Genomic DNA, 13,690 nt, shown 5'->3' with positions numbered 1-13,690 from the left:
TCCACACTGCCATGTACCTCTTCTCTTGTCAATTCATATTGACAGGCAGTACTCTTTTTTACTATGTTCATGGTGTGTGTGCCCTTGTATAGATTTACCTACTTGTGGTTGGACATTTAAATTGTTTTCCATTTCTTGATATTCTAACCGTGCCTCAGTAAGCAGGGTGAGACTTATACTTTTGCCCCCCTTGCCTGGAAATAAAAATCATAACATTTGGGTCTTAGGCTGAATTCTGCAGAAGCAGAGCCCAAGAGGGGGATCTGGGTAAAAGCGATTTACTAAAAAGGTGTTCTCAGGGGAAGAGGAGTGAGGGAGACAGGATGAGTAAGGAACTGAGCAGAGAAGTTCTCAAATTTAGTCTCGGCCCGATTGGAGTGTAACCACCCTGGCAGAGCTGCCCCTCTTTGGTCTGGGGGTGCTGTCAGCCTGTAACTTGAAGGCCTCTCATGGCCCTAAGCCATGGGCAGTTCTGGAGGAGGTGCAGGGTGTGAGCTATTTGCGTAGGCCTCATAGTGGCTGGAGGGGGGGGCAGCCCCTGGTTCCGAGGCTGTGGATGGGACAACATCACCACCAGCGCTTGCAACAGTCGTGGCGCTTTCTTTCTGCCTGGACTGTGCTAAGTACCTAAATGCACGTTTAACAGCCTAGGTGCTCACTTATCCCCGTGCTACAAATGAAGAACTAAAATTGAATGATGGTAAGTAACTTTCCTAGTGTTCCACAGTCAGGAAGGGGTGGGTGGGATTTGGAAGGGTCTGTTCTAGACGAGGGCCTGGGCTCTTTATCAGTAGCCTCTGGTGCGTATTGATTAACTCCTAGAAGCAGAATTGCTGGGCCCAAGAGATAGGCATTTTAGAAATGCATGTATATCCACGTTTCTCTCCCCACCCCTTCCCCAAGTTGTATCAATTTATAGTCCTGCCAACACTTTGACTATTCTGCCATCCCTTAGTCTTGTCAGTCTTTCAAATACCTGCTCATCCAGCTGGTAGAGATTTTTTGCCTTGATTTTCCTTCCTCTCCTTATTGCTGAGGTGGACACCCTTCCCCGTGATTTGGGCCAGCTGTATTTTTCTCAAGGCCCAGATTTTCGTTAAGTCCTCGTGCTCATTTTTGACGCCTTTGGACTACTGTCAGATCCCCGTCCCCGGGATTGGAAATGCTGCGTTTATAGTATACTTGTTTCGTCCCAACGCTTCATTCTCTTTCTAGACTCTCACTGAGTTCTCTGTCTAGTCTTATGCTAGGGCTATACTCTTTGGATTACCACACAGCTCATTTTTAAAGATGGAAACTTGTAGGATTTCTTTCGTCGGCTAGATGCTTCCTGAAGAGTTGTCAAGTCTAGGACATTTATATGCCATCCAGCCCCAAATAAGAATAGGTGAAACTCTCTTGTTAGCAGTTAATAATGGTGTCTGTGGTGCTTGAGTGCCAGCAGTGACTTTTCTCTAGTGAAAGCACATTTCTCTCTTCAGCCCTGTCTGTAAACTTCATTTGCATGGCAGACCCTTTTCTTAAAGGAAGTGGGAGAAGGAACTTTGAGCTTCATCTCCATCTGAATTATCGGTGTATCAGTTGGTACTAAATTTGCAATTGAGAGAAAATTTGACTTGGAGTGGCTTGAGCACAAATGGAAATCTGTTAGGTTTCTGCGACTATAGAGTCCAAGAGTAGGTCTCACTTCGGGCTGAGGTTGTTCCGTGGGTCACACAGTCATGGTTCCTCACTTTCCACCCTTTGGCTTTTCTTCTCTGTGTCGGTTCCATTCTCAGTCAGGCTTTCACCTGGTGGAGGCAGATGGCTGCCCAACCTGACATGAATCCTTGAAGGTCAAGGCCAGTGGAAAAAAGAAAGGATCTCCTACTCCAAAATGTAGGTCTGACTGCCATCTGCCTAACGACCAGTAACTGTAGCAGGGGATGGTGAACGTTTCTGACTTGTGCTCACCCTGCACTAGGGGAGGACTGGCACCCAAGGCAATTTGGGGAGTGATTACTGGAAGAAGAGGGAATAAATTCTGGCTGGCCGGGAATGTCAGCAGGTGTCTACCACGTCCACGTTCATGGCGCTTTATTTTCACGGTGAGAAAAGTTCGTGACGGGAGGGGGAAGGGTAAGCTGGGACAAAGTGAGAGAGTGGCATGGACATATATACACTACCAAACGTAAAATAGATAGCTAGTGGGAAGCAGCCGCACAGCACAGGGAGATCAGCTCGGTGCTTTGTGACCACCTAGAGGGGTGGAATAGGGAGTGTGGGAGGGAGACGCAAGAGGGAGGAGATATGGGGATATATGTAAATGTATAGCTGATTCACTTTGTTATAAAGCAGAAACTAGCACACCATTGTAAAGCAATTATACTCCAATAAAGATGTTTAAAAAAAGTTCGTGACATCAGGCTCGGAATGGGAGCTATGTTTAGAGAACAGGGCTTGCCCTGGGTCTGGTGACTTGAAGACAAGAGAATCCCCTTTTCAGGTAAATTCTGTGACTGTGGACCATCTGCAGAGCCTGGGGACGCCAGGGCCATCGGTGACTCTTGGCAGACCTTGGTGGGGTTCCTGTCTTTTTAATGAGTGAGGTGAGCTTCCAGCCTGCCATTTCAGTATTAAGCCAGAAAATGGTTCCTCAGCACCACTGTGGGACTCACTCTCCAAGCACCCAGCATCTGCTGGCTGTAGGGGGCTAGATGGCACACCCAGGAGGCACATTGCCCGTGAGCCCACCCTGACCCTTGGCCAAAGTGCATCTCTCCCCACTCTTGCTTGGGTTTTGCTGTTACTGAAATGGTTAGCTGTGCCCAGTTAATGAAGGTGTTACTTAAATTCCTTTTCCTTTGCTTAAAGCATGAACTTTTAAATGGAATTCCCCCTACCCTTTTAAACTAAAATTTTAAGTCTAATAACAGAGGCAGCCTATGTAATGGAAACAGCAGTGACCTGGTCTCCCTCTGCTCCTTATCAGTGCAGGGCTATGCAAAACCTCTCCCAATCAGTTTTGTACACTGTAATGTGAAGTGGTGGTGCTAGGTGCCCTTTGAAAACACAGGAGTGGGCTTCCAGAATGTGAGTCCAAAGTGGCTGTAGAGAATGCAAGTCCAACCCTTACACTTATCAGAGGAGAAGGCCTAGTGAGGCGCAAGGGCTTACAAGGGGTGAAATTGGAGGGAGGGCCTCAGACCTGGTCTTTTAGTTTGGGCTCTTAAATATAAGGAGCAAAGGATAACCACTTAAAAAGTAAAAAAAAAGGGCTTCCCTGGTGGCGCAGTGGTTGAGAGTCCGCCTGCCGATGCAGGGGATACGTGTTCGTGCCCTGGTCCGGGAGGGTCCCACGTGCCGCGGAGCGGCTGGGCCTGTGAGCCATGGCCGCTGAGCCTGCGCGTCTGGAGCCTGTGCTCCGCAATGGGAGAGGCCGCAGCAGTGAGAGGCGCGTAAAAAAAAAAAAAAAAGTAAAAAGAAAAAAAAGTAAAAAAAAAAAAAGAAGTGTAACTGATATGCTAAAAGAAGAGAGAAAATGGTATTATATAAAGCATTCCATTAAAACCTCAAAAAGCAGGAAAAAAGTGGAAGACAAAAATAAGAACAAGGGCAGTGAATAGAAAACACGAACCAATAGGCTAGATATTAATCCAACTGTATCAGTAATCACTTCGAATGTCAGTAGTGTGAATGCACCAATGAAAAGGCAGATAATGGCAGAGTGAATTAAGAAACAAGACCCAACGACGTGTTGTCTACAAGAAACCCACTTTAAATATAAAGACACACATAGATTAAAGGTAAATAGATGGAGGAAAATGTACGGAAAGAAAGCAGGAGTAACTATATTAACTTCAGACAAAGCAGACTTCAAAGCAAAGAAAATAATCAGGGATAAAGAAGGGCATTACATAATGATAAATGGGTCAGTTCTACAAGAAGACGTAATTTTAACGTGTTTGTGCCTAGCAACAGAGTGTCAGACTATGTGAGGCAAAAACTAATAGAATTGCAAAGAGAAATAGATAAATCCACTGTTATAGTTGGAGACTTCAACACCTCTTTCTCAGAAATGGACCGATGCAGAAGGCAGAAAATCAGTGAAGACATAGTTGAACTCAGCAGCACCATCAACCAACTAGATACAATGGACATCCATAGACTAATTCATTCAACCATACCAGGTTACACGTTCTTCTCAAACTCACATGGAATGTTCACCAAGATAGTTAATTGGAAAATGCCAAACTGTGGGGAGATTAAACAACACACTGATGGCTAACGCGAGTCAAAGAAGAACTCTTAAGAGAAATTTTAAAACAGAATAGAGAAATTGTAAAATATTTTGAACTAAGTGAAAACGAAAGCACAACTTATCAAAATTTGTGGGATGCAGTGCTTAGATGGAAATTTACAACATCAAAAGGATATACTAGAAAAGAAGAAAGATCTAAAATCAGTAATCTAAGTTTCCACCTTAGGAAACTAGAAAAAAGAAGAGAAGATTAAATCCAAAGTAAGCAGAAGAAAAAAGATGAGCGTAGAAATCAATGAAGTTGAAAACAGAAAATCGGTAGAGAAAAATCACTAAAACCAAAAGCTGGTTCTTTGAATAGATCGATGAAATTGAGAAGCCTCTAGCCAGGCTAACTAAGAAGAACAAAGAGAGGATGCAAATTAGTAATATTAGAAATGAAAGAAGGAACATCACTACAGATCCCATGGAAATTAAAAAGGATCATAAAGGAGTATTATGAACAACTTTTTGCCCACAAATTTTATAACCCAGATTAAATGGACCAACTCCCTGAAAGATACAATCTGCCAAAACTCACACAGGAAGAAATAGACAATCTGAAATAGACAATCTGAATAGGCCTCGGTCTATTAAAGAAGTTGAATCAATAACTAATAACCTTCTCAAACAGAAAGCCCCAGGCCCAGATGGGTTCACTGATGAATTCTATCAAACATTTAAGAAGGAAATTATACTAATTCTTGCCAGTCTTTTTCAAGCAGAGGAAATACTTCATAACTCGTTCTGAGGCCAGCATTACCTTAATACCAAAAATGGATGAAGATATTACAAGAAAAGGAAATTACAGACAAGTATCCCTCATGAACATAGATGCAAAAATCCTTAACAAAATATTAGCAAATAAAATCCAACTATGTATAAAAAGAACTAGAAACCTTGGCCAAGTGGGATTTATTCTAGGTATGCAACAGTGGTTCAACATTCAAAAATCGATATCATCCATCATAAGTTAACAAGCTTAACTTATATGTGTGTGTACTTCTGCTTCTATTCTTATAATTCCAGGCCTGAGGACTCTGAATGGCTCAGCTCCTCGTTTTGAGCTAGACCAAGTAGATTAAGGGTCACCTAAAACTGATGTCCCTTAGACCCAGAACCTGGGTCAGGTTCTACCCCGGCCCTGTCAGCCATGGCCATTGATGCAAAGCATGACCACCCTGGCTCCGTGTGCTGAGGAGGGCATTTTCCTGAGGAGAGTGTGGACCAGAAGTACCAGCAGACCACCAAGTTCACCAGGTGTCCCCAATCACACATTTTACCCACCTCAGCCTGAAAATACTAGGATTATTTTCAGAAAAAACTGGGGGCCTTCGTGACCCTACAACTGTGTCCATCTGCAGAGAACAGTGTAGCGCAATCTGAGGTAATTCCAGAAGATTCAAGTTCATTTTAGAAGAGCTAATTCTGGACCGGGGCATGAATACTATTTTTATTTTGATAATTATTCTTGTGCTCTTCTTCCAAAATTGTCATTGTCTTAAATAGTGACCAGACTTGAAGGTCTTTCCTCTTTCTTATGTCAGGTGCGGAGTGTCCAAAAGTTGCTTCTATCTGGCACATACTTGCGTTTAGATTAATGGAAGATTGCTTTAGGGTTTATTGTAAGTGATTCTGGAAGGCTTGGAAGAATGGCACTTTTTCTAAGCTTTGGTTGATAGTGGAATTTGGAAGGATGGTTAGATGGTGAAAACCACGGTTGTACAAAAACCGTGGGCTGTAATATGATGCAAAACATGTGTCTCTAAAGTATAAACAGAAGTGCAGGCTGCCAGTGAGCTTCAAGGAAATACTGTGGCTTGGTAAATGGAGAACCCAAGGGAGAGGGTAGCAAAAGCGAAGAGTCCTTGGGCTGTTTCAGACTTGAGTGAAGCAGCATATCCATGTTTTAATCTGGATCAGCACTTTCTAACAAAGTTCATGGACGACGCAGCACTATCTGGTGGGCAGGCTTATTTACACACAAAATATAATTAATTCCATATTCTCCTCAGATCCAAAAACAGTACTCATGTTTGTTTTTAATAATAAAATTATTTCCGTTTAGAAAATGGTGTAGATTTACATAGACCATCTGATGAGTTACTCAGATTGTTCCACTAATAACAAGATACAGGAGAAACAATCTAAGAAAAACATTTTGAAGAGAATTTGTGTGTGTGGTAGGGGAGGGAGGGTTGGTTAGCTGAAATCAAAAAGATTCCAAGTAACGATGATTAAATTTAATACTAATTAAATTAGCATTCCACAGGAACTGTTTTCTGGAAATTTTGGTAGTGCCTTCACGAAGCAGCCCGGACTCAAGGCCATTTGGTGGGAAATGGCTCATTTGCTTTGTTTTGGTCACATTTAAAGTTAATCCAAAATCGATTTCTTTTTCAAGAACTAAAATGTCCCTGGTCTTTATTCCACTTCAGAGATCTGCAGACTTTCATTGTAAAAGGCCAAATACTAAATATTAACACGAAGCAGACATACACATAAGTGAAGGACCTGCAATTTGGATTTCATATTTCATTTTTTATTTCAACCACTTAAAAATGTAAACGCCATTCTTACCTCTGGGGCAGTACGGTTTGGCCCATAGTTTGCAGACCCCTGTTCAGTTCCTATACTGCCTTTGAGGTTGGTGTCTTGTCTTTTGGGGAGAATATTCCTACATATGAAATCCTTTTACATTGGCATGTGAAAGGGGGCCAAACTCTGGTGCTCATGCGTGTGCGTGTGTGTGCATGCATGCGTGTGCGTGCGTGCGTGTGTGTGCATGCATGCGTGTGCGTGCGTGTGCGTGTGTTTTGGGCTCTCCTGATCCTCCTGCCTCCACTCTAGGGGATGAAGCCAGGTCTTTTTACTTTAGAACTTTGATTGCTCAGAACTTTGCCCAGCAAAATAGCCTTTACGGCAGGGAGGCCAGCATGGTGGACTCTGAAACAACTCTGGGCTCATTCTCCACGCAGAGAACTCTGAGTGGCTCTTGAAATAGAGGGAATCGAGAATGCAGGCAAATGTAGGAAATGAAGGTAGAAAGCTGCTGAGCTTTCCATCCAGATATCCCTGTAAGAGTTGTGAGAATTGTGATGGTAGCCTCCTAATTTCTTTGCAGATACGTATATTTTAAAAGGCTTAGGTGTCTCTGGTGCTTCGTTTCCTCCTTATTCTTAGAGTAGTAAGCAAAAGACGTGCTTCTACAAAATATAAGCACATGGTGAGACACAGATGTAGAGAACAAATGTATGGACACCAAGCGGGGAAAGGGGGTGGGTGGTGGTGCTGGGATGAATTGGGAGATTGGGATTGACATGTATACACTAATGTGTAAAATAGATAACTAATAAGAACCTTCTGTATAAAAAAAACAAATAAAAAGCACATGGTTTCGTTTAGTACAATCTTTGGAGAAATTAGGAAAGATGCAAAAACATCCAGTTTTCCTAAAATGATCTGCATAACGTGGGACAACGAAACAAAGACAGATTTGTGTTGTATTTAGTTAAATTTGTTTAATAGAAATCATTCTTATTAGGATGCCCTCCCCAAATCCTTAATAAATATAAAGCTTTTAAATATTTGTCCCATTTTGTAATTAGTCTAGATTTAGCAGTGGTTCTTCCTGATTTGGGAGGAAGCATGCTTGACTGTTGCTAGGCAACGGCTAATCGGGGGTATTAGCTGCCAGCAAGCCGTTGGCAGTAACTGTAAATTCTTTTGTCTTGTTAACCCAGAAATGAGTGTTAAAGATACAGCAGTACATAAAGTCTGTTCTGTTGTTCAAATACATGCAACTTAGCTGATAAATTCCTCCACTAATATAACCTTGAGGTGCAGCTAAAATTTATGGTGTGTTTAGGGAGCCTGTTCATTCTTGTGCTTGAGTCAGACGTCTACTCACAGCACCGAAGCTCATAGAATGGGACGGTGATGTAATAGAGGCGTTGTTTTCTCCAGGTCTCCATAAAATAATCTGAGGTTTTTGTTAAATTATGGGTTGTGAAATGTATGTGGAGTTCCAGCATAAGCGTCCCAAGTGAGGACCCTGGCTCAAGGATGGACTTCGCCGTCCTTGACCTTGGTCTCCATCTCCCAGTGGCCCGCAAGTGAGCACCCAGCACCTGTGATAAGTCCTGTGGCAGCCAGAGCCCTTGTTCCCCTGAAGCTCAGCCAGCCTCCATGCAAATTTTCTAGGACAAAACCCTTGAAAAATGAATTCTCACTTCATAAGCAAATATGGTGTGAGTCATCCTTTGGACATTAGAATTAAGAAGGAAAAAAGAAACACAATTTATTTGGTGGATGCTTTTTTTTTTTTTTTTTTTTGAATGAAACTGCTGTATTCCAGACTTGACCCCAGACACTCTTTCTTCTGGTCACATGTTTCTAAAGGACACTGTTGATTGTCTGTTAGGGGTCGCCCACCTCACCAGGCTCTTCGGAGTACGTTTTTTCACTTAATCCTCGTACCCTGGGTGGAAGATAGGGAAGACACAGCAGGTCCTTTGGGCCAGAAGGGGAGGAGCTGGGATGAAAGTTCAGGTTTCCTCTGGTTCCCAAGCCCATGCTCTGCTTTGCCTTCAGTTTGGGTCCGGTTGCCCAGTGAACCAATATGAGGCATCCAAGGCATGGCCAAGATGTTGAATATGTTTCATTCTTTATTTCCTTGATTTCTAAAAACAGCTCTTTGATGTTCTCTACAAGGTAGAAAAGTACCCCTCCTTTGTAAGTTCTCTTCTCTAAAAGTACCATTTTCTTGGCCACTTCCCCACCCCTACCTCAAGCATAGTCGGGAATCTCACATCTTAGGAAGCAGTCTCTCTCCTGTCTTCTCCACAGTTGTGCTTCAGTCAGTTTCCCCTTGAAGCTGGGCATTTTCCCTGCCAACCCCACTGTTCTCCTGGGGCTCCAGTTCAGCAGAAAGCAGTGTTGTCACCAGAGGCTGCAAACCCATTTCTGTCCCTTTTTAGTGTTTTTCTTTTTTTCTTTTTTTCACTACGAGCCAAACTACTTCAGCATCATGTAAACACGCTGGAGTATGTTAACAGCTGCCTCTCTTAAAGTTGAACCTGCTCAGAACTAAACGGGGAATGCTTTCAGGTTCTGCCTAAGTTTGCATGTGACAGCATCAAAGCTATTTTTAGTGGAGTGATCACCGGCAAGAAGCTGAAAACGGCTGCTTTCAACTATAAACAGTGGAAAGAAAGGATCATTTATGCACTGCTGCAGCTCTTGAGTCCATTTCTATGGGAGACAAAGAGGTGTGTAAATCTCTTCTTCAAAGTTATGCAGGCGTCTTGTGCCTGTTCAGAGCCCCAACACCTCTGCAGAGAAGAGTAATGTTAATTTAGCGCTTGGCTGCCTGGGCTCTGAGTTAAACTAGATGCACTGATAATGGTGAATTATAGGACTGTCCTTCTAGGTGTCCATTCTGAAAAGAAGGCTATGTATAGATGCTTAGGAGCATCCAGTAAACTTTTATTTCCTGTAGGTCACAAAACTCCAGAGATAACAGGAAATGAGAGTTGGGTTATATCAACGTCATGGTACAGTGGAAAGAACATGAGTCACTTACTAGCTGCAGGACCCTCGTGACCTCACCTTTCTGAATTGTGTCCTTAGCTGCAAAATGAGGATCCTGATACCAGCTCTGTAGACTTCATCGGGCTAGTTTTTTTTTTTTTCTTTTGACATTAATTAATTTATTTATTTTTGCTGTGTTGGGTCTTCGTTTCTGTGCGAGGGCTTTCTCTAGTTGTGGCAAGCGGGGGCCACTCTTCATCGCGATGCGCGGGCCTCTCACTGTCGCGGCCTCTCTTGTTGCGGAGCACAGGCTCCAGACACGCAGGCTCAGTAGTTGTGGCTCACGGGCCTAGTTGCTCCGCGGCATGTGGGATCCTCCCAGACCAGGGCTCGAACCCGTGTCCCCTGCATTAGCAGGCAGATTCTCAACCACGGCGCCACCAGGGAAGCCCCCAGGCTAGTTTTTTTCAGCAGACATTTACTGAACACCTGCTCCGTGCCAGCTACTGAGAACTTTAGACTCATAGAAGAGTCGCCGTCATCCTCCCAGAGTTCATGGTCTAGCCGCATAAACAAATAGATTACAATACAGGGTGATACCTGGAGAGAACAGCATGGGAGAGCCGGATGTGCTCCGGGCATGGATGAAGACAAGAAGGAGATATCGGAAGAGCAGAATTTTCGAGAACGCGTCAGAGTTTGCAAAGAGGACAATAGAGGGAGAGGTGTTTCCAGCGTGGCAGCTGAGTGAGCAAAGACAGAGGTGAGAGGCATTCTGGTGTGTTCGGGAGCCCATGAGCAACTTGGTGTTGCCAGAGCGAAAACCAAAAAAAATACAAACAAATGAACACAAACAAGCAAAAACAAGACAAGGGATGGTAGGAGATGAAGCTGGAGCAGGCTGAGCCAGTCGCTTAGAGCTAGGAAAATTGGGAGTGACACAACCCACAGGGAGCCCAGGGAGTGGTTTTGAACACACGATTGACTGAATTTCACAAAAAGTCAATGGAGTCACGGCTAATGAAAGTCCGTACATCTGCGGAGATGAAGTGGCAGCAATTATAACATACGTGTGATAAGGGTGCCCTAAACGTAAAGCGTTGTCCCAGGAAAGGCTAAGCCTGGGACAGTGGTCCTGAAACTGGGTGGCACGTGACTCCGTGGGGCTTTGCCTTGAAAGGAGGGCAGTGGAAGGTGCAGAGGTAGCACCGTGGGAAGACCTCTTCCGGCCAGATTCAGTGCTGGGCTCTGCGAGCGAGTCAGGGGCATGACTCGTGTCCTTCAGGAGCTCTCAGGCCAGGTGGCACCAATGAGGATGCTGTGAGCCTTGGACGTGAAGCGTGTGCTGTGTGTGATCAGTGGACACTCCCAGGAGAGCATGATGACCCGGCACCAGGTCTACACATGGGAGTCGAGTTCTCCCAAAGTTTTCAGGAAGCTAAGGGTTTCCTGAATACGCTTCAGGCTTCGCTTAAGTTGTGGTAAGTCAGAGAAGAGGGAAGTCCAGAACAAAACAAAGCAAAACAAAAAACCTCTCACACAGCTACACCGACTGTTTTTACCCAGGAAGAAATGTTCCCACCAGTCACCATGTACCATGGAACTGTGTAAAGCGCAGTCCTCACACCCCCATCTCTGTAACTGTGGCCAAGAAGTAACATTACTGTTCTGAAACTATATTCTCCTGACTTTAATACTGTTAAGGAAGTTTAGCAACATTATTTGCTCCTTTGTCTTTTTTTTTTAATTTTTATTTTATATTGGAGTATAGTTCATTAACAATGTTGTGTTAGTTTCACGTGTACAGCAAAGTGACTCAGTTATACATATACATGTATCTATTCTTTTTCAAATTCTTTTCCCATTTAGGTTGTTACATAATATTGAGCAGAGTTCCCTGTGCTGTACACTAGGTCCTTGTTGGTTATCCATTTGAAATATAGCAGCGGTGTGTACATGTCAATCCCAAACTCCCTAACTGCTTCGTTGTCTTTTAAGGAGAGGAGTGGATGTTTCTGTAGGTTTTCTAGAAGAATCCAATGGGTGTGAAGTTTTAGGTGAAGAGTCAGTTATATAAGCTCTAGCCCACATGGTGTGGGAAGAGGACCAGTCCTCTTGGGTTTTCCAGTCATTTCTTCTCTGGTTTTCCTGAGTGGGGCTCCGGGTCCACATGGGACGATTTGAGAATAAGAGAGTCACAGGCAAGTCACGGCTTGGTACAGGTGGTGAGGGAGGTGGCGAGGGATCACAGGGAGAGGAAGGAGTGGAGGGCGCATCTTTGAAGGTAGAGCCAGTTCTTTATGCTCAGTTGGAAGTATTAGGACAAAGGCATAGTTTAGACGCTGATGCCAATCACAATATTTGTTGCCTTGGCAGATATAAGAGATTACTTTCTGGAAATGGAAAATTGCTTTTTGTCACTTCAAAGCCAACCATAACTAGATCCAGTAAACCATAGGAGAAATATTAAAAAAAGAAAGAAAGAAAGAAAACAACTTCTGTTATGTACAACTTCAGCATTTGAACGCCTGGATTTGGTACCCTTGATAGAACGTGTAGCTGGAGATGTCCAGCTCTACAGCATCAGCTTCCCAAAATCAGCATTTATGTCTCTCATCTTCTCGGTGGAGTCCGGGGGTGGGACTGGCTCTCAAAGGGAGGAAATGAATTGTCAAGGTAAACCACAGCTTTGCCACAAATAGGTCATTTTCTTGTCTGGGACCAGTTTTCAGCATTGTAGGGAGTACTGGGAATCAAACTGTGTCCAAAACTTCGACTAAACGTTTATATCTCTTGATCTCCACAAGCCTGAAAGATAAATAGGTCATAGTGACTTTTGTCTCTGTTACTGAGGTTTTTCCCTGAAAGCTGTATCAGTGCAATGGAATGGCGATGGGTAACGTTATTAACATTATCTGTATTGTGCAGTGCATGGGTGTGACAGCCTCAGGACAACCCTTCAGTCCTGGGACAGAAGATAGGAGTGTGGCCGACCCTTCCTGCTTCTTGGTGACGGGCGATGGCCCAAGGATTTCAAGGCAAAATGATATTGAGTTCAAAACAAAATGATATTTTCGCTCAAGAGGTGATCCTCTTAAAGGAGTGGATTTTGGGGAAAGATCACTTGTCTCCAGCTACATGATACTGTTTCAGGTCCCCAGCTGGTTCCACCTGTTAAGCTGGAGCCTCTTTGCACAATTGTTCAAGATCGCCACAAAACCGCCACCAAGGGAAGGAGAGAAGGGTTGGGGTTCCTCAGTCTCGATGCCCCTGCAGCCCAGCATGGCCAGAGGGCCACACTGTCCCTGTGCCACCCTAAGTCACTGCATCCCAGACCTGTGCCCTCATCCAAGCTGCTCCTTGAAGGGTCTTGGTGTCTGTATTCATGGGCAGTGACCCCGAGATAGAGAAATTCCATGACAAAGCCTCCAGGTTTCAACCCCCCAGGAATGCACCTAAGGGTGTATTGAGGGGCTGCTCTCTGGGCTGGGATAATAGTCAGTGTTTATCGAGCAGGTACTAGGTACCATGCCCTGTGCTGAGCACCCAGCAAGATGGATGACACTTTTGGGGGGTCTGTAGTTTCCCCGGGGAGGCAGCTGGAGAACTGGCAGGACAGTTGGTGTTGAAGTCTGTGTGTTGATGGCGGGGCTGCCAGGCTTCAAACAAGGGACAGATAAAGATCAAATCAGGGTAGGCCTCATGGAAGAGAGGAATTGTCCATGGTTTCTGCCCAAAAAGAGGGTTGTTGTCCAGAAGTTGCTAGTGTCCAGATTCATGGCTTAGTAATTGAGGGACCCAAGGGCAGTAGGATCCAGAGCTGTGTGTCGTTCTCTGAACAACCACGGATTCTTTATTTTATCTGTTTAGCCAGCCATG

General features: G+C 44.2%; 2 protein-coding genes across 15 annotated transcripts in view; both read left to right on the top strand.

The window, feature by feature from the left end:
* FOXN3 (forkhead box N3) overlaps positions 1-13,690 on the top strand; it is a 404,228-nt gene that overhangs the window by 252,078 nt on the left and 138,460 nt on the right. The window lies entirely within an intron of this gene.
* EFCAB11 (EF-hand calcium binding domain 11) overlaps positions 1-13,690 on the top strand; it is a 585,886-nt gene that overhangs the window by 550,904 nt on the left and 21,292 nt on the right. The gene's annotated exons all lie outside the window — the stretch shown is intronic.

This window comes from Orcinus orca, chromosome 2 (assembly GCF_937001465.1).
Source record: "Orcinus orca chromosome 2, mOrcOrc1.1, whole genome shotgun sequence".
Lineage (NCBI taxonomy): Eukaryota > Metazoa > Chordata > Mammalia > Artiodactyla > Delphinidae > Orcinus > Orcinus orca.
The sequence above is the reverse complement of the archived record's forward strand: the minus strand, read 5'-3'. Positions and strand labels throughout refer to the sequence as shown.